Source organism: Mastigoproctus giganteus, chromosome 6 (genome assembly GCF_048544385.1).
Source record: "Mastigoproctus giganteus isolate SK-2022 chromosome 6, ASM4854438v1, whole genome shotgun sequence".
In the NCBI taxonomy this organism is placed as follows: Eukaryota; Metazoa; Arthropoda; class Arachnida; order Uropygi; family Thelyphonidae; genus Mastigoproctus; species Mastigoproctus giganteus.
The window spans coordinates 3,605,684-3,625,301 of NC_143580.1; the positions used below are offsets into that span (position 1 = coordinate 3,605,684).

A 19,618-nucleotide genomic window follows, 5' to 3' on the forward strand; every position below is an offset into this window, starting at 1 on the left:
TAAAAGTTTTGTGTCTTTCGAGATAAACATGGCCAGAAATAAGGAATTGAGTGTTGAAAATGGAAGCGCTATTGTAATTCTGTACGAAGGGGGAGTATCAAAAAGTTCGTACCCTTATCTAGAAATGATAGCCCTGGAAAGATGAAACACACACAGGAACTTCAATCCTTTTCTAAGTATTCTCCATGTATAGTAACACATATCTCCCATCTATGGATCAATTATTGATCATAGAATTCCGCACGTTTTGTCTGAAACCTCGATTCCACTTCATTGATGACTTCCTGAGACGAATCAAAGCGACGTCCACACAATGGTTTCTTCATTTCTCGAAACAAGAAGAATCCGAAGGTACTAGGTCAGGAGAATAGGTTGGATGCTGCAGTAGTTCGAAGCCGCACTGGGCAATAAAATTGTAGGTGGTACCGGCCGTGTGAGCCGGTACATTGTCTCACAGAGGACGGACACCTTTGTTAACATTCCATGCCCTTTCACCTTCAAAGCACTGCGTAACTTTTGCAAAAGATTTCTGCATTGGACCCATGAGGTAAGTAATCTGTCAGAATAACCCCTTTTCTGTCCCAAAACACGGACAGCATCACCTTCTTCACGGATGGAGTGGTCTTTGCCTTTTTGGGTGGTGGGGAGGCTGTGTGCTTCCACTGTTTTGACATGTCTTTAGTCTCCAAATCATACTGGTACACCCAACATTCGTCATTTGTCACCAACCGATCAAAAAAGTTTTCAACATCCGCATTACACAAATCCAACAGTTGGCGAGAACATTGCATTCGACAAAGGCGTAAGCAATCTTGGGACCCATCGTGCAGAGATCTTAGACATGCGCAGATGGTCAAGTAAAATGACTGTGCGTGTAGCACAGTGGTATCGTCACCGTCATCTCCACACCGAGTGTAAAAGGCCCAGGCTGTAATCCAGTCGATCATACGAGGAACTTTAATGGGCTTTTTTCACTCCGTGGCTGAGTTAGTCGGTTTCAGGCGTCGATAGCAAAGTTTTCCCCCCAAAAACTGGGGTTTTTTTGTCCCGCAAAACAGACAAATCGACCATAGAACACACGCAATTTACAGACATAACACATATACGGCATATAGAGAAATTATGGATGATATAATAGTTTCAGGTTTGAGGTTTTTTGAGGTCATGTAAAATGCTGTGGGCAGACCCACAACTAATTCCCGCTGCATTTGCGATGAAATGAATTGCCACACGTCTGTCACTCAGTACCAGCTGCTCAACCTTTGCAACCGTCTCAGTGTCATTGGAAGTCGATGGACTTCCTTCTCTTGGCTCGTCAAAGACACTTGTAGGACCGTTTGGAACTACTTGGAATTCCAGTTTCTACTTTTTGCAGTATCATAGGATGGACAATTCAGAATTGTCCATCCTATGACACAGCTTTCATTTCTTCGTCAATTTCCTGAGCTTTCTTGCTCTGCAAATGCAGGAACTTGATCACTGCTCGATATTCCACTTTGTCAACCATAGCGGTTCTTCCTCAGATTCCTCTGGTGTACGATCACTTACAGGAATGAAATTTCACATGTTAATTATTGAATATATCGACAACTTATATTAAAAACGACATCTTCCTACTCATGTTTTATCTAGGTCAGGGTACGAGCTTTTTGATACCTCCCTCGTATAAAGAAAGTTATTCCATGAAAAGTATTGGCAAAAAAACTAGATGGTTCATTTAAAGGAGTACAAACTGCCATTCGACGATTCAAGGAGAATGGCAGTAAGGACGACCAGGATGACCGCACGCAACAATGATAGCACAAGATAAGATCATAATACTGATTTCAAAACGCAATCGACAACTTATTGCACCTGAAATCCGAGCTGAGTTCAATAGGAACTGAGAAATTCACTTGTCTGCATCTACCGTAAAACGTCGTCTTAAACAAACTGACGTAGGCTAAGAGCCATCACCATTGGACAACTGAGGAGTGGTAACGCGTACTGTGAACGGATTATCCAAATTTGAACATTTTCGATCCAACCATACAGTTTATGTGAGAAGATCAACTGAAGAAAAAATGGTTCCACATTGTTTAGTGCCCTACAATCAAGCACGGTGTGCGTTCCACCGCGATCATGGCTATAAAAACATTCTTGAACATAATGCAATACCCTCTAGACTTCGACTTTATGGAAGAAATTTTATTATATCAAAACAATGACCCGAAGCACAGCTCTTGAACTGAGAACTAAACAACAAGAGAGGTTTTTGCAAATTATGTTGTGGCCACCCCCAATCGCCGGATTTAATCCCAATACAGCTTTATTGGAATCATCTAGAGTCTAGATTTTATAGATCAAGAGATCTAGATTCTAGACCGTCAAGTCCGTGAAGTCTACCCATCTTCATAAAATTTATGGGAACCCTTGCAGATCGCTTGGAGTAATGTTAAGGAAGACACTATCAAAAAATTAATCTCTAGGTTGTCACATTTGTGTAAGGTAGGGATAAAATCCGGTGAAAGACATTTTGATGAAAAATCAGTATAGTCGTTAATATGGCACAGAGCCGTCCGGGGTGACCCAAGATTTCTTGGGAAATAAACTGATTTTAATAATAATAAAAAAAATAAAAAGAAAAGGCATGTACAATATACTACACATATATGCTGCCTGTATTGTGAATAATACCCCAATAGCAAAGCAAGCTATTTTGTTCTCGGAAACAATCAAACTATAAGGAATAACCTAATACAAGAGCAGATGGAGAGTTAGGATTTACGTAAACAAATAAATAAAATGCCAAAACTGTGTCACGCATAACAGTCAAGCGTTCCCTGGTAGGTTTACCTGTTCTGTTAAGTTTTTTGGAGGAAAAATCTTTTCTCTTCTAGCGTGAAACCGTCTAACTCATCCACAATATTAGGGCCTTTTCCACCCGGTGTTGGGAGGACGGTGACGATACCACTGTGCTACACGTGCAGACATATAGAGGAATAGGAGTAATGCACATCAGGATGTGCCAACGAGCTCCTGACGCACTGCTCAAAGAGCCGCGTACGTCTTCTGCCTCATCCTGACAAAGCGAGGCTGAAAGGTGAGTCCAAGAGCCCAATTGAGGCCAAGGTCAATACGGGAGATCACCTTTTTCACCGGATACCCACTAACAAAGATTTGGATATCATTTTTACCTCTCTTTTCGGTTATCGGTAGTTGGCCGATTTGGAAGAGCTCAGATGCAGCCCAATTGTGGCAAGATAATTTTCCAAGCTCAATATCTGCCTACAAGCTTGTTGATTGGTATCACGAATCTCATAATTATGAACTGGGCTCACGTAGAACTTAAGATCGTCGGCGTAAGAGACAAAGTTTGGATGATTTTCGGCTAGGTTTTTGGGCTCCAAAACTGCTGCGAACAGGACAGAGAAAAGCACACTCCCCTGCAGGATACCTCTTGTGACGTCAATGATACCCGAAAGTCGTTGTGGGTCACAGACAGATGTCTAGAAAATAAAATTGACTTCAAAATTTAATAACCTTTCAAAAATCTATATGTGACTACCTACGTAAAGCCGCCATGCATTAGCATCTCCATAAGTCCCCTTTTCATTCTGATGATGAGAAACGTTTTCCACAGACATAGCATTTCCCCACCACACCTAGAATGAGCCATGCCACAATTCCAAAGATCTGCCCGCCCTGCATGGTGCACACTCGACCCTGCATGTATTTCGAATCGACAACAATTTTTAGGTATCACGCTTACACCTACATTAAGTCACTTACCTCACGACATCGTCCCACAAAAAGCAACCAGGCTGATTCCACTTTTAATCACCAATGCGTGATACACCTTAAATACTTTGTGTAGTTATCCGTAGGTTTCCCCCCAACAAGAGGCACAGAAATTTTCCCATTAATGATGTAACCGCACATGCTTACAGGCACGATACACGTGTGCTTCGTGGCTTAATTTACTTTGGTGCGAAATAAAAAGCAAACTGGCAAAGATCCCCACCTACGAGAATCTCACGTTCTGGCAAAATGGTGGAATGCTTTTGCGCAACTCTGACGACCTCATTGCTCAACTGAGTGATATTAAACGTAAAAATAAAACTGTACGATTACAGTTATTCCTAAGAAAAACCTATGGAAAATTAACAACCCTGTTCTGGTATATCCCGACACTCCTAGAACTTATCCCAGGAAGAATGGTCTGCTTTTTTGTTTTTCTTCTTCTTCTTCTTCTTTTTGAAATTGCTCGACTTATTTATTCTTGATTTATTTTAATGTATCGGCATAAATAAATAATAAATCAAGCATTTGAAATAATTTACAGAAAAGGGTGTATTATAACACCCTGCTTCCTAAAGGGAGGTAAATGGATATGTCAGCTCTGTTGCAATGAGAAAGACGATTTTATTTACATATTGCGTGCCAGGATAAAGTAATATCTTCTTATCCCAACCTTCTTACACAAAGGAGATTCTGTACCTCGGAGCATTCCTGGTAAAGTAGGCCAGTGTGGCTATTGAAAATGCACCTGTGTCAACACAACTAAAAATAAGAGAACCATCCACAAAGTTCTCCATTTCACTTTTCATGAGAATCTCTATTCATCGGGAAATATCAGTACTGGAGCGTCTATATGATGGAAAGAAGAGGACATTTTCCTGCTAAATGAATCTAATCTTTCACCTCTAGCTTGTGGATTGGCGAAGTATTAGTATTTCTTCAGTCCAAAGGAATCTCTCACAAGTGCAATAATGCATTCACATTGGTCTTTAATTTTAATGTAGCTGTGGAGTCTTCCCGAAAATTACTGGGTATTTACCATTGAGAGCCATAATTGCCTTATGGCTCGAATGTTTTTCTAATAACTAATCTCCTGTATTATCAATATCGCTAATTTCATACTGCTCACGCTCACTCTCACACTTTCTGCTCCAATTTATACAGCAGTCTTCCAGATGCAACAGTGTCAAAAGTTTTCCTGAAATCCAAGTATATGATATCAAAATTATTTTAGGCATTCAGTTCCTTTGTGACCACATCATAGTATCCAATCAAATTGGTCAGACAAGACTTCCCCTTAACAAACCTGTGTCTTAACTATTACTGCAGTCTTGTCTAGATGATCCTGCAATGCTTCTTTAACCAGTGACTCCGTTATCTTCCCCGGAACAGAAGTTAAACTAACAAGTCTGTAATTTTTCGTGTCACCCTTAGATCCTTGTTTTTGAATTGGGGATACAATGGTACTTCTCCAGTCCGTACAGACCTCCCCTGAATCCAATGATGCTTTGATAATTATGGCTACTTGTTTGCTTACTTCCTTTTGCTACCCCCTTAATATAACCGGATAGATCCCTTCCTTTGTTTTACTTTCATCCCAGGTGCCTTCCTTTAATTTAACTTCAACAATTTATCGTCTACTTTTCTCTGTTATTCCAAAATCATTTAGCTCAATGTTAGAGCTTCATAAACTTCTGGTATCCCCTTCCATAAAGAATTCCTTACGGATGCATGTAGATGAAGTAAAATACTCATTCGGTTTGTCAGCAACCTGGGCAGAATCACAACCATCAACTCAGGTCAAACTGAATGAGTATTTCACATGTACATTCACACGAGCAGATATTCAGGGAAAGGAATGCCAGAAGTTTATCTAACTCTGGCAGGGAGCTAAATGATTTTGTAATAACTGAGAGCAAAGTGGAGAAATTGTTGAGGTTATTTGAACATAAGAAAAGCACCTGGGTTGGATGAAATGTATCCAGTTATATTAAAGGAGGTGGCAAAGGAAGTAAGCAAACCCTTAGCCATAATTATGAGAGCTTCTTTGGACTCAGAGGATGTCCCCATGGGCTGGAGATGTGGAAATGTGTCCCCATTCACAAAGGAAGATCAAAGTATGACACAAGGAAGTAATTACAGAGCTGTTAGTTTAACTTCTGTTCCGGGGAAATTAAAGAGGTCTCTGGTTAAAGAAGTAATGCAGGAACATCTAGACAAGACTGCAGTTATAGTTCAGACAAAGCACGGGTTTGTTAAGGGAAAGTATTGTCCGACCAATTTGATTGGATACTATTATGCAGTCACAAAGGAACTGGATGTAAAAAATAATTTTGATATCATATACTTGGATTTTAGGAAAGCTTTTGACACTGTTGCGCATGGAAGACTATTGTACAACTTGGAGCAAATCAGTGGACACTGCTCATCCTGTCCCAAAACTGGGACCAACACTTCGGGTTGGCCTTCTTGTTGCTTTCTGGGTTTATTAATGATATTGATGAAGGTATGTCAGGTTTAATGTCCAAGTTTGCAGACAATACAAAGAGTTGTTAATAACACTAATGATAGTAAACTACTGCAACAGGATCTAGAAAAATTGAGCAGATGGGCCGAGTGGTGGCAACTGAATTTTAACTTTGACAAATGTAAAGTACTGCATATGGACAGCAGTAACCGCAGAGTGATTTATCAACTGTGTGGTTCCAAACTCAGGGTAGTGGAGAATGAGAAAACTTTGTGCAGGAATGGAGTACCATTCAGACACGAGTGTTTCACGCAGTTCCTTGAGATTCGACAGAGGTGTAGTACTGCAGTGAACAGCCATTTCCAGCTCGTCCCAAACATGTTCGATAGGGTTGAGATGCAGGGACTGAGTGGGCCACTGCAGCAAAGAAAAGTCATTGTCATGTTCCTCGAACCATTCCATAGTGCTTCGGGCTTTGTGCGCCGGCATATTATCCTGCTGGAAGTAACCATCTGACTAAGGACAAACTGTCAACATGAACGGATGCACTTGGTCAGCAATGAGGTTTAGACGTGAATGCCACATCGTTGCATTTCACGTCTGCATGCCAACGATGTGGCATTCAGACGTGAATCTATGGGTATCAATGGACCCAAAGTGTTCCAAGAAAATATTCCCCACACCATAACACTGCCGCCCACCACCTTGCACAGTAGTCGTTAGGCATGACGGGTCCAGGGATTCATGTTGTTTTCTCCAAATTCTGAGCCTTCCATCAACATGATGCCCCAGGAACTTCGACTCGTCAGACCAAGCAACTGTTTTCCAATCCTCGATAGTCCAGTGCTGGTGTTGCTGTGCCCACAGGAGGTGTGCTTTCTTGTTCTTCATTGATAACAAAGGTACGCGATGTGGCCGTCGGCTGTTGTAGCCCATGTGTTTTGTTCTGCGCACCAAGGTTGTATTCCGACGTGATGTGCAACATCGTGGCCCATCTGTTTGCTTGCACAATTCTATCCATCCTCCTCTGACTTCTCTCATCAATAAGCGATTTTCTTCCACAGGAGTCCCGTTGAGAGGATGTTTTCTGTTCGTTGCACCATTCTTGATACACGCTTGAAACTGTGGTGCGTGAAAAGTTCAGGAGAACTGCCGTTTCAGAGATGCTTTTGTCCAGCACGTCTTGCACCTACTACCATGCAACGTTCAAAGTCTGTTAGATCATTTTCCCCTTCTTTAGACCTGGGAATAATTGTGCAGTCAGATATGAAGTTTTCGGAGCAGTGCAGACAGTCTGCAAGAATAGCTCATGGTGTCTTCTCAATGATATACAGGAATATTTCTAGCAGGGATAAAAAAGTGATTATCTCCTTGTATAAGGCAATGGTCAGTGCACACCTTGAGTACTGTATGCAGGTCTGGAGGCCTCATTTTAGGAAGGACGTAGAGCTGCTGGAATGAGTACAGAGAAGGGCAACGAGATTGGTAAGTGGAACAAAAGGTTGCTCTTACGAAGAAAGGCTTTAGCTCTGGAAATTATAGTGTCTGGGGACTAGACACCCTCGAGGGGATCTGATTGAGGTGCATAAGGTCTTGAATAGTTTGAGAACTCAATGCGATTCTTCCTCTTGTCCAGACTAATTGCCTGGGTGGACATAAATTCAAATTGAGGACAGTTGTAGAACAGATGTGCGAAAATTTTCCGTTAGTCAGCGGGTGATTGATTGCTGGAACAACTTCCATCTGTTGTTTTTGAAGTTCACAGCTTAAATAAATTCAAGGCAGAACTTGACAAACATTTGGAATGAATGGATGGGTGAAATGGGATTGTTTATTTAGCTAATGCTGTATAAACTTGCTTTCTTGCATCATCTGCTTTTATATAATGATTGTATCTAACACAATAATTCTCCTCAAATCTGTCAGAGAATCACAATTGTCATAACTTACTATTTTCTCCTATTTATATAAAATACACACACACACACACATATTTGTTATTAAAGAATAAATCAGTTTATTAAAATAAATTCTTATATTATTCATTTAACAGAAAGATGTCACTAATTAAAAAAAAAAACAGTACACATACAAGTGTACAAGAAAACAGAAGTGTATTTTCTTGTACAGTAAGTGTAAATACTATTTGATATCCTAAATACTGAACACGTGTATTTCTTCATGGATGTGGCTGTAATACGTTTAATGGCATATAAAGTATATTATGTGTTTCTGTTTCACTAGATGTAAATATGGTTGCCTATATAATTACCTAAGTAGAGATATTCGATCATGAAATATTTAAAATATTTTTAAATAATTTAAAAAATATGAGGCAACGTATAAACTTCCATCTTATGGTTGTTTTTTTTTTTTTCAATTGGACATCCAGTTTTCTCTCTGACCACTCCCTGAAGATGATGGTAGATGGTTCTGTTCTTCTCACTGTTCTACTAATGCTGCTATTTACAAGATTCATTTTTTCTCCCATCGTTTCCTCTTGTATATTAATGATCTCCTTCTTCACCACCTTCCACTGACTTTGAAGAAGCACAATACATTCCACCTTCCAGTTTGAGAAACCCTGTAAATGTTAATCTGAAAGTAATTCTTCAATGGGGTGAAGAAAACAACTGTAATCCCTCTAAAATCTGAGTTATTTCTCACTGCCTGCTGTGAGAAATAACTCAGACCACATTTATCATCGATGATATCTAAGATATATACAGAAAATCGCATATCTCTACCACAGATTACCCTGATCTGTAATCTCTGTTTGGTTAAAAGCACACCACAAAAATTTCTTCTGCTGCATCAAAAAAACTGAGTTTTTCTTTTCTTTTTTTTTCATTACTTACTAGCTATTCACTTTTACAATTCTGAAATCCTCCCTATTATGGAATATTTTTCCAATATCTGTGATTCGTCACATTATTTAGACTGCTATCTAAAAGATAGCAGTCTAAATAATGACGACGACCCCCCCACAAACTTTCTCTCCATTTTGTCACGCAGATGTTTAGTGTCTACTGCATGCTTTTCTAGACATTTCCATGGGCACTGTTCTGAATTGGCACCTATGTCCCTTACAAACCATTCTGAACATATGCCTGAACTAGTCAAAATCCATTCATTGTTCAACTCCAAACTCACAAATCAACTTGCCCTCTTCCTCCTTTATCTCCTCTACTTTTGTTCTTTTGAAATAACTTTCCTTCACATATATTTCCTGAAAATTAGCATCTTCAGCAATTCACGTCCATATGCACAGTACTAAGTACTGTCCATATGGACTTGAATCGGACTGTTTAAAAACAGAGAGCGGGAATTATAGAAGCCAATTGAGAAGAACAGTGCCCATGGAAGTATCTGTAGAAAAGGAATGTAGCAGAAACTGAACATCCATGAGACAGAAAATGGAGAGACTCGGAGATGAGTTATTAACTAACTGTACTCTTCTGAATGAAATCTAGAAGCCTGAGAGAGGTTTTGGGGGCACCATCCCGGATGTGGGAACAATATTCCCTGGCAGGGCGGATTTGCGATTTGTACAGAGTGAACAGCTGTTTGGAAGAAAATTAATGTCGAGGGCAAAAGAGAAAACCAAGTTTTTTAGAAGTGTTTATAGAAAATTATATTATAAATTTATAATATAATTCATGATATTTTAATATATCAGAATAAGGATAGAATATTTTTGTATTTTAACCAAATTAACCAATGAATGCATAATGCTAACCAAAATATGAAGTGCAGAAAAGACCAGTTAATAAAAAATTCACCAAGTTCATGTACACCGGTGTTCACAGTGAACTTCAATAATTTTTCTTAATGCTTTTCTGGGTTATCCTTCAAAACAGTTTGTATTTACTGTACCTTAAATATTTTCTGAGAAATAAAAATTAAAATCATAAAGATCATTTACAACTTTATTACAACTTTATATCATCAATTACAGCTTTATACAACTGCTTCTAGTAGCGCTTATCAAAACATCTACTTCGACTTCAACCTTTTAACAAATACTACTTCTGAGTTATTCCTGAAACCATAATCCTGAAGAAGGGAATTACCTTGAGACAATTTCTGATTATCATAATAGAGCCAATAAGTCCTCCATACGTACCTCTAATTGATGGTCCTCAGGGTGCCTTTTCTGGTCTGGTCCTAATCTGAGGGTAGGGACATTTAAAATCGGTGGGAAGATAAAAGCTAGAGAAACAAGTATGGTGGGGGGGAGAAGCAAACTATAGAAGAAGAATACTTAGCCTTAACTTCAAGGGATGTATCAGGACAGTAAAACACGAATACTTAGCCCTAATTGTATAATAATGTCAGGAGTGCTGCCAATAAAACAGGTGAATTCGAACTCCTGGTTAGGAAAACTAATTTTGTCCCAACCAGGAGTTGAAATATAATAGTGCATTAGTTGTGCAATTATGTCATTATAATAGGACAAGTAATGCCTAATGCTTCTTCCATAACAGAAATGTAGTGCCACCTGAAAGTTGGGGATGAATATCACTATGGTACGTAAAGTCCATTTAAGAAGAATAAGGAAGACAGAAACGTGGTGAAGTCATGCTTCTTATCAAGAGCAGCCTGAACACGAAAAGAATTTTGCTGACTGGCTTTTTCTCCTGACTTTTTCTAAGTTCAGAAGTTATGCCACCAGCATACAAACTACATGTTGTGAGTTAGTTGGAAGCAAAGGTATGAGTGAGATTGAACTACAGACTATGACTGGTAAAAGCCTCTAGAACCAAATGGAATGGTTAAGCAAGTTTGAATGTCTTCCTATGGGTGACTTCAGTCAGCTCCTAATTGATTCGTATAAGTGGGAGGGAAACTCACCAAGGAAGAACCAAATTTTTAAATAAACTAGATGATTATTCACTGTATTCAGCATATTATAGAAAATATTAAGGGTAAGAATATTCTAAACCCCCCACCATTACTCACAAATCAGATGATATCATACATATTCGAGCCTCAAAACAGAAAAACCAAGTGCAAACTACCCTGGTTAGAAAGGACATTGTTTTATTAGGAGACTCCATTGTCAGGGAAACGGGGAATATTTTTTGTAATAAAGATAGGTGGAGCAGAACCAGGGTATGTCTGCCGGGAGCAACTATTGATGATGTCACCAACAGACTGTCGGATTTTAAAGGGGGTAAAGAAAATATTATTATTCATGTGGGGACAAACGATATTAAACGTACACGATCTGACGATTTGTTGGAAAAATACAGGACCATGCTGAGGAAATGTCGCGAGCTAGGCCATAATGTCTATGTGTCTGCAATTCTGCCCAGACACGATAGGAGGGATTATATGTTAAGAGCCTTGTGGATTAACTCAAGACTTGAAGGAATCTGCAAGGCTTTAGGGGGTAAATTTCTATCAGCATGGCCCACACTTGTAGGTAGAAGGAATTTGTTTTGTAGAGACGGGATACACTTAAACAAAGGTGGTGCAAAAGTTTTTGCCAGTATTATTGAGGATACCTTAAAGGCTCAGGGAAACTGCTAGTTAGGGGGGATGTGGGTAATACTGACACGCGTTTATCTGATAATATTGGTCAATGTAACTCTTGCACATACCTTAAGAGTTCTTATCTGTTACCCCAACTGGACGTATTAACTAGATGTTCTGGGGGCAAAGACGTTTCACGTGAGCAGGTAGCTAATATCAGGGAAGAGAGCCTAAAAAACTTCAAGGGTTGTGTTAGGGTTGTTAAATATACAAGAACAGTAAATCTTAATTGTTTATACAGTAACGTTAGAAGTGTCGTCAATAAAATGAGCGAATTCGAACTGCTGGTTAAAACAAGTAACGCGGACATAACAGGGCTTACGGAGACGTGGTGCCACCCGGAAATTGGGGATGATGAGTTTCAGTACGGCTTGTATAATGTATTTAGGAAGGATAGAGTAGATAGAAGGGGTGGTGGGGTAATGCTTCTTATCAGAAGCAGCCTGAGTGCGACGATAGCTTTCCCAGATTCAGACATTTCACATGCTAGTATAGAGTCTGTATGGTGTGAGATAGTTGGAAACAAAGGTACAATGCGAGTAGGCGTAATCTACAGACCAGGTGATTGTGAAGACTATGACAAAAGCCTCTACATGCAAATGGAATGGGCAAGTAAGCGTCAATGCCTTATTATGGGTGATTTCAATTTGCCTCTAATTGATTGGAGTAAATGGGAAGGAAACTCGACAGGGGGAACAAAATTTTTAAATCAACTAGATGACTGTTATTTGTATCAACATGTCAGGGAAAGTACTAGAGAAAAGAATATCCTAGACCTCATCATCACACATGAATCAGATGACATAACAGGGCTGACAGTAGAGGAACCAGTAGCAGGAAGTGATCACGGAGTTCTACGGTGGATGATGACGAGAGAGGTAGCAGAAGTAAAAGGCAAAGGAATGGGTTTTAATTTCAGAAAAGGAAATTACGATGCCTTAAGGTACTACATGGCCTCTATTAACTGGGTAGATATCGCGCAGAGAATGAATACAATTGAACTGTGGTACGCTTTTAAAACATTAATCACAGATGCCTTGAATGCGTATATACCATTAAAAAAATACTCCACGAGAAGGGTTCCAAGTTGGATGAATAGTGAAGTTGCCACATTACTTGAGCAGAAAAAGGTGGCATGGAAACGTTACAGAGCAATAAAAAGTACTGAAGCCTATAACAGCTACAAGGTGGTGTGTAATAGAGCCACAGAAAAGGTTCGACAGGCAAAGGCAGTTTATGAGAAATCACTAGCAAACAGAGCAAAGAGGGGGGATAAAGAATTCTTCACATATATAAATGCCAAGAAGAGCAGGACAAACCAGATCGGACCTTTACGTAAGGGAAAGGGAATAGTAATAAATACACCAGCTGCCGTTGCAGATGAACTCAACAGTTATTTTGCATCGATATTTACAAATGAAAAGCCTTTTGTGGCAATGGGAAATTGTGGGAGCGAAGTTAAAAAATATGTAATTAATGATATTGAAATTTCCCAAGATTATTTAATGAAAAAACTTTCGAGCCTACAGACTAGTAAGGCTCCTGGAGTTGATGGAATATACCCTATAATCTTGAGAGAGGCGGCAAGCGAGTGCATTGAACCACTGAGGCTGGTTATGCGAGCATCACTAGACTCTGGGGAGATTCCCTTGGATTGGAAAAGTGCAAATGTATCTCCCATACATAAGGGTGGCTCTAAAAGTGAAGTTGGAAATTATCGACCTGTCAGTCTGACTTCAGTAGTAGGGAAAATCATGGAGGCATTGATCAAGGGTGGAATTCAGGATCATTTGGATAGAATTGAAATTCTCAAGGATACTCAGTATGGTTTTGTAAAGGGAAAATCATGTTTAACAAATCTGGTTCGCTATTTCGAAAGGGTCACTCACGAGTTGGATTTAGGGAATAATTTCGACATTGTTTATTTAGATTTCAGCAAAGCTTTTGACTCAGTCCCACATGAGCGGTTGCTTTATAAGCTGGAACAGGTTGGAATCACTGGGAAAATCCTTAGATGGATAGAAGGATGGCTTCAGGGCAGGAGGCAGAGGGTTGTGATAAATGGCTATTCCTCAGATTGGGTTGATGTAAGAAGTGGGGTTCCCCAAGGATCAGTATTAGGACCACTGTTGTTTTTAATTTTCATAAACGACATTGATGAAGGGATAGAGGGCGTGATGTCTAAATTTGCAGATGATGTTAAAATTGGTAGAGTAGTTAATGATCACTGTCAAGCTGAGCTTCTTCAGAAAGACCTAGATAGACTTCAAGAATGGTCAGAAAAATGGCAGCTGTGCTTTAATCCAACAAAGTGTAAGGTATTACACCTGGGAAACAGTAATCCCAAAATAACTTATTCACTTGGTGGAGTTCAACTAAACCCAGTACTGGAGGAAAGGGACTTGGGTGTTACGATACGGTCAGACATGAAATTCTCTGAGCATTGTAAACAGGTTGCAAGGAAGGCCCATGGTGTCCTATCGATGATCTATCGAACTTTTGCAAGTAGAGATAGGGACGTGATAATCCCATTATATAAGGCCTATGTTAGACCACACTTGGAATACTGTGTTCAAGTATGGAGACCGCACCTAAAGAAAGACATCGAGCTTCTTGAAAGGGTGCAAAGAAGGGTAACTCGCCTGGTGAGATCGGCAAAAGGGCGTCCTTATGAAGAAAGACTTCGAATATGTGGGTTGCAGAGTTTGGAAACTAGACACCTTAGAGGAGATTTGATTGAGGTGTTTAAGGCTCTGAGAGGCATCAGTAAAATGAATGAGGACAAAATTTTCAAGATTATAAATGATGCTAGAACTAGGGGACATAAATTCAAGTTACGCGGGGAAATGTTTAGATTGGACTGCAGGAAGTTTTATTTTAGCCAGCGAGTTATAAATTACTGGAATAAGTTGCCTTCATGGGTGGTAGAGGCCGACAGTTTGGGAATTCAAAGGTCATCTGGATAGTACTTTCGGGTAAGGGAAGCGCATAGGATGATAGGATTAATTTCCTTTTTATTTAATTTTTAATTTCATTTTATTATTTTTATTTATTTATTAATTATTATTATTTATTTATTTAATTTTTGTTTTTATCATTGTTTTGTTCGGATTTTTTTTTTTTTTTTTTTTTTGGCTGGTGCAGCATAAGCCATAGGCTTTCTTGCACCATACGGCCGTTACTAATACTAATACTAATACTAATATTAATATTTTATAAATGACAGCCAGGGACGAGGTAGTAGGCTTCTTCTTTCTTGAGCAAATTTTAATTACAAGTGCTTAACAATTCGGTCTTTATTTATTTTAACTTATTTTAAACTTCATTTCCACTTCAATACCATGCAACTAAGCAGATAAATTGAGGTGAGTACCTCAATTAAGCTCTTATTGCTATTATTATTATTGCTATTATCAGATTTAATATTATTATTAACCCCACTTTACTTTCCACGAGAGAGGAAATTCGCTCGTGTTTAATGGCAGTGTCTCTTGTAGTGCGAAAGAGGGAAAATATGCAAGAGATTGGCAGATAAAACATAACAAAGAGGGAACAGAAAGGGTGAGGGAGTGATTACATCGTGTTTGCGATGGTTTGGACACATGAAGAGAACGAGCTTGGAGAGATTACCTTGTTTGAAATGAAAATGGACAAGAAGAGACCGAGAGGAAGACCCAGGAAGAGATGGCGACATCAGATTAGAGAAGATGTGGAAACAAAGGGAATTGAGTGGGACAGAATGACAGAAGTCAAGACAAGACCTGGGAAGACAGAAAAAGATAGCAGGCTTTGATGCACCTGAACCAACCTTAGGTTTGACCAGTGATGAAGATGAAGAAAAAAGATAAGAAATATGATGGGTAAACGCAAAACCCTGCATATATAGAATTGTGAATTTATGTGAAATTTGTTAACACGCGGATCACCAGAAATGGCCGTGCAATGCAAATTGCTGTTAATTGGAAAGAACTGCATGTGTACTTGTGGTGTAGTGGTTATCACATCCGCTTTACACGCGGAAGGTCCCAGGTTCAATACCTGGCAAGTACAGAAACGTTGGATAATATTTCTTTCGTGCTTTTTATCTGTCAAATTTCGATACATTTCCTCTCTTTCAAGAGAAAAATTTTGGCTTATTTGTGAATGGGTGATGTCAGATTTAACATTAACCAAGATAAATAATAAAGAATTGTTTCAACACTGATCGAGACAAGAACTTATTTCTCTTGGGATAGTTTTTTTTTTTTTTTTTTTTTGACACCGGAGATTTTTCTATTTCTTGTAAAATTAAGGCAACAGGGGAATGCGAAACACAATTAAAACTTGCAAAACCCCCTTTGAGGTTCTCTGTAGTAGTTCATTTTGGAACTGCTGAGGGGATGGACGACGAGAATTGAAGAGGAAAACGAAGCGGGCAGAAGGTCGAAATCTCGCTGCAGAATTGTTTATTTTCAACAGTACTCAGAGAGAGAGAGAGAGAGAGAGAGAGTGATAACAGTAGCAATTGCACTTGCCAGGGATCCAAGTCAAAAATTCAGATCAGACATAATAATGATATAATTCAGATCTAATAACTAGATTTTTTTCTAGCATGAGGTTTTGTCACGTGGGTGTCCTTTCCTGGGAGAATTAATTTTATCCCACAAACAGAGCGATAATGAAGCCCAAGTTGTTCTCGTGTTTATGGTGAAGGACGCACCCAAGTAGGATAGAAGCGAACGTTGGTTAGATGTAGTTTCATATCCAAGATAGAGTAAAAACAAATACAAGGAATAAACTTGAATCACCAAATGACCCATCCAATTTTTTTTTTTTTTTTGTTTCAAGAATACCAACCCTTTATTCCAAAACGATAAAAACCAAAATATGGAAAGAAAATTAAACTACAACACACGGCGTATAAAAATTTGACGCAAAGAGCAACAAGCAGTTCTAAAAAGATGCTAACAGGTTATTGAAATACCATTCAGGTACCAAAGTTGAATGAAGATACTTGCCATTTATTTGCATGGTGACCTACATCTGCCCAAAAGTAAAGTTCACGAGATCAGGTTTTCTCTTTCTCTCCAAAATTTTGTATCTTACTCTCCAGTCCTTCTCTCTCTCTCTCTCTCTCTCTTCTTCAATTGAAAACTTACCCTCCGCATTCTTTTTGCAGATTCTTTTATGTACTTCTAACAGCCCCCCCCCCCAACCAAGATACCCATTTGCCGAGTTTTAATTGGAAGTCTGCACCTTGTAATCTTTTCTTCACATGGACATCGATTACTACCCTATCGCCATCGTGGTTGCTCTTCTCTGAACTCTTTCAACGAGTTCTGTCTTTCGTCGTGGGGCCTCCACACCTGGACACAACATTGCAAATACGAAACAAACGGATAATGACTAGTGACCTGCGCATGAAAAATACGCTTAAAATTTGGTATATACAACGTAACTGCAATCCCAAAGGCCTTTTCTTTCTGGATTCCATTTAACCTCTCTGTGTATTGAACCATTCAAGCAAAACTTGAAATTGCATGCTTTTGTCCTGTTCTATTAATAAATTGCACAACTGATCCCACCTGCTCTTTTCAAGTCTTTGCTAGACTCCTACCTCTCGACCTGCTCATAATTTATTAAGGATTTTCATACTATATGAAACAGGGCTATCTTTATAGCTTTTCTCCAATCACTTATGGTCATCTGCAGATCCTAAGACAGAAAAAAATCAAAATGTTCGTCTGTACTAAGTAATCAATGAATAGATGGTCCAGTGCAGAAGGAAAAGTAGGCAGAATTTACTTATAAAATCCATAACTTTTCCTCACCAAATAACAAAATACCTCATTGCCAAACAGGACACATTTGCTAGGCTACAAGATTTTGCACGACGGGTCTTCAACAGTTGCCCTCCAATAACAACTTCATCTGTAGCGACTCTCATTGTAATACAGGCCTTCTCCTTATTGGACTACCTTCATTTTCTCTGTTGTTCTCTTTCCCTCCCCTTACTCTTCTTTTCATTTATATTTTATTTTTATTATTTTTTGCAGGCATTTAGATTTGTGCTAGACGCTGGATTTTGCTGGCTCTAGGATTTGGGGTTCCCGGCTACGGGATCGGTGGTATCGATTAGCCTTGCTGAATGCTCAAAATGACTCCAATCTGATTTTGGACAATCACTACAAGATGTCGAGGCCCGCCACTGTTCGATCTTTATTGTGGTCCACTTCTTCGTGGTATTGAAGAGCACCGGGTAGGCTTTTGAGGTGATCATTTCTGGTGGCTGTTTTACACCGTTCTGCTTCTTCACAAACGAATAGCCACATTACATAAAATACTATACTTATATAAATTTCAGGTCATGGTTCATTGACCATGGTTCATTGACCAAGTTTTTGTTTTTGCTTTTGTAAGTTTAAACTTAAACTGAAACAGCTCAATTACTCCTCAGTTTCTTGTTTGAAGATTTCTGCCCCTCGGATTGCGCATTCGACGTATCATAACGCGCGAAGTTCTAGGGTTCGAACCAAAAAATCAAATTACAGCAGAAGCAATTTAAACAGTATTCTATGAGCGATCATTGCTCAATACAGTTACCTTTCTCGTGTTTCATTTCATGTCGATCTGCGTCAGTGAATTATTGATCCTATGAACTTAGTTGTTAGTAGCAGGATATGCACGGCCGTGCACTTGTGGTGTAGTGGTTATCACATCCGCTTTCCGCGGAAGGTCCCAGGTTCGATCCCTGGCGAGTGCAGTTAGTATACGTGAAATATTCTTGTTTTTTTATTGAACTGCGCCAAATTTCAGTTCCTCCAAGAAAATAGTTTTTTGGGTTATTTATGAATGGGTCGTAACCAATTTTAAATTAACCATGAAATATTTAAAAGAAGCATTTTAAAACTGATGAAGACAAGAAGTAAAGGTATGTCTAGAGTATTTTTAAGGTAGGTTTTTCTAGAGATCGGGAATGTTCCTTTTATTCTGAAAAACAGAGCGTGAAATAGGAATGTAAGACACAAATATGAGTTGCTCACCCCTCCAGCACTGTTTGAGAGAAGTTTTTTTGATCAAGACAAGAAGTGAGTTTCTGTTTTGGTGCATTTTCGTAGAGACCGGGAATTTTTCTGTCCCTTGAAGAACAAAGGCCAAACAGGATTTCAAAACAGATATAAGATTATCATATCATGTATTCGCATCATCATACAAATTTGTATATCAAGATCATGTATTGAATCAGCTCCTATCGATTATTTATTTTCGAGACGCTGTGGGGGTCGAATGGATCGAACTATTTACTGTCAAAGACAAAAAATAGAATAATAAAGAATTATACTTATGAGGCTCGAACCTCAAACCTTCTCCGTGTAATACAAATAACCACCACACCTCTAAATATTTTTTTCATTGAATCATTCTTGTCCAGGATGTGATTGATTAAATTGGAGTATTCCAATTTAAACCAATCACAAAACCTAGGAAAGAATCTCCCGATAGAGAGTCAATTTAATCCAGTTTGAATTGGCCCTGGCCCTCTAATGGCACGTGCTAGAGGTTTAATCTACTTGTGTGATTTTTTGTGCTAGAGTTATTATTGTATTGCCTAACAAGACAATTATAACCCTGATATGCAAAATAAATAAAATATTCTGATCAGACAAGAACAGGCATTAAAGAAATGAAACTAATTAGCAAATACCGGATGAATCGAAATATGGACCCCCGTTAGGGATGAATTTAGGAACTAAAAACAAAATCGATTGCACGTCTAGCAAGTGATGCACGCTTGCCATCTTTCGATGTGAGCAAGTCTCCATTATTCGCAGAAAATGCATAAAAATATATAAA

At 39.0% G+C, this 19,618-nt stretch overlaps 1 protein-coding gene and 2 non-coding genes across 3 annotated transcripts in view; 2 read left to right on the top strand and 1 right to left on the bottom strand.

The window, feature by feature from the left end:
- The window catches only part of LOC150083823 (clotting factor B-like), a 40,485-nt gene that overhangs the window by 12,559 nt on the left and 8,308 nt on the right, over positions 1–19,618 (bottom strand). The window lies entirely within an intron of this gene.
- TRNAV-UAC (transfer RNA valine (anticodon UAC)) lies at positions 15,763–15,835 on the top strand. The gene has a single exon. It is a non-coding gene; the product is annotated as a tRNA-Val (tRNA).
- On the top strand, positions 18,457–18,527 carry TRNAE-UUC (transfer RNA glutamic acid (anticodon UUC)). Its single transcript has one exon. It is a non-coding gene; the product is annotated as a tRNA-Glu (tRNA).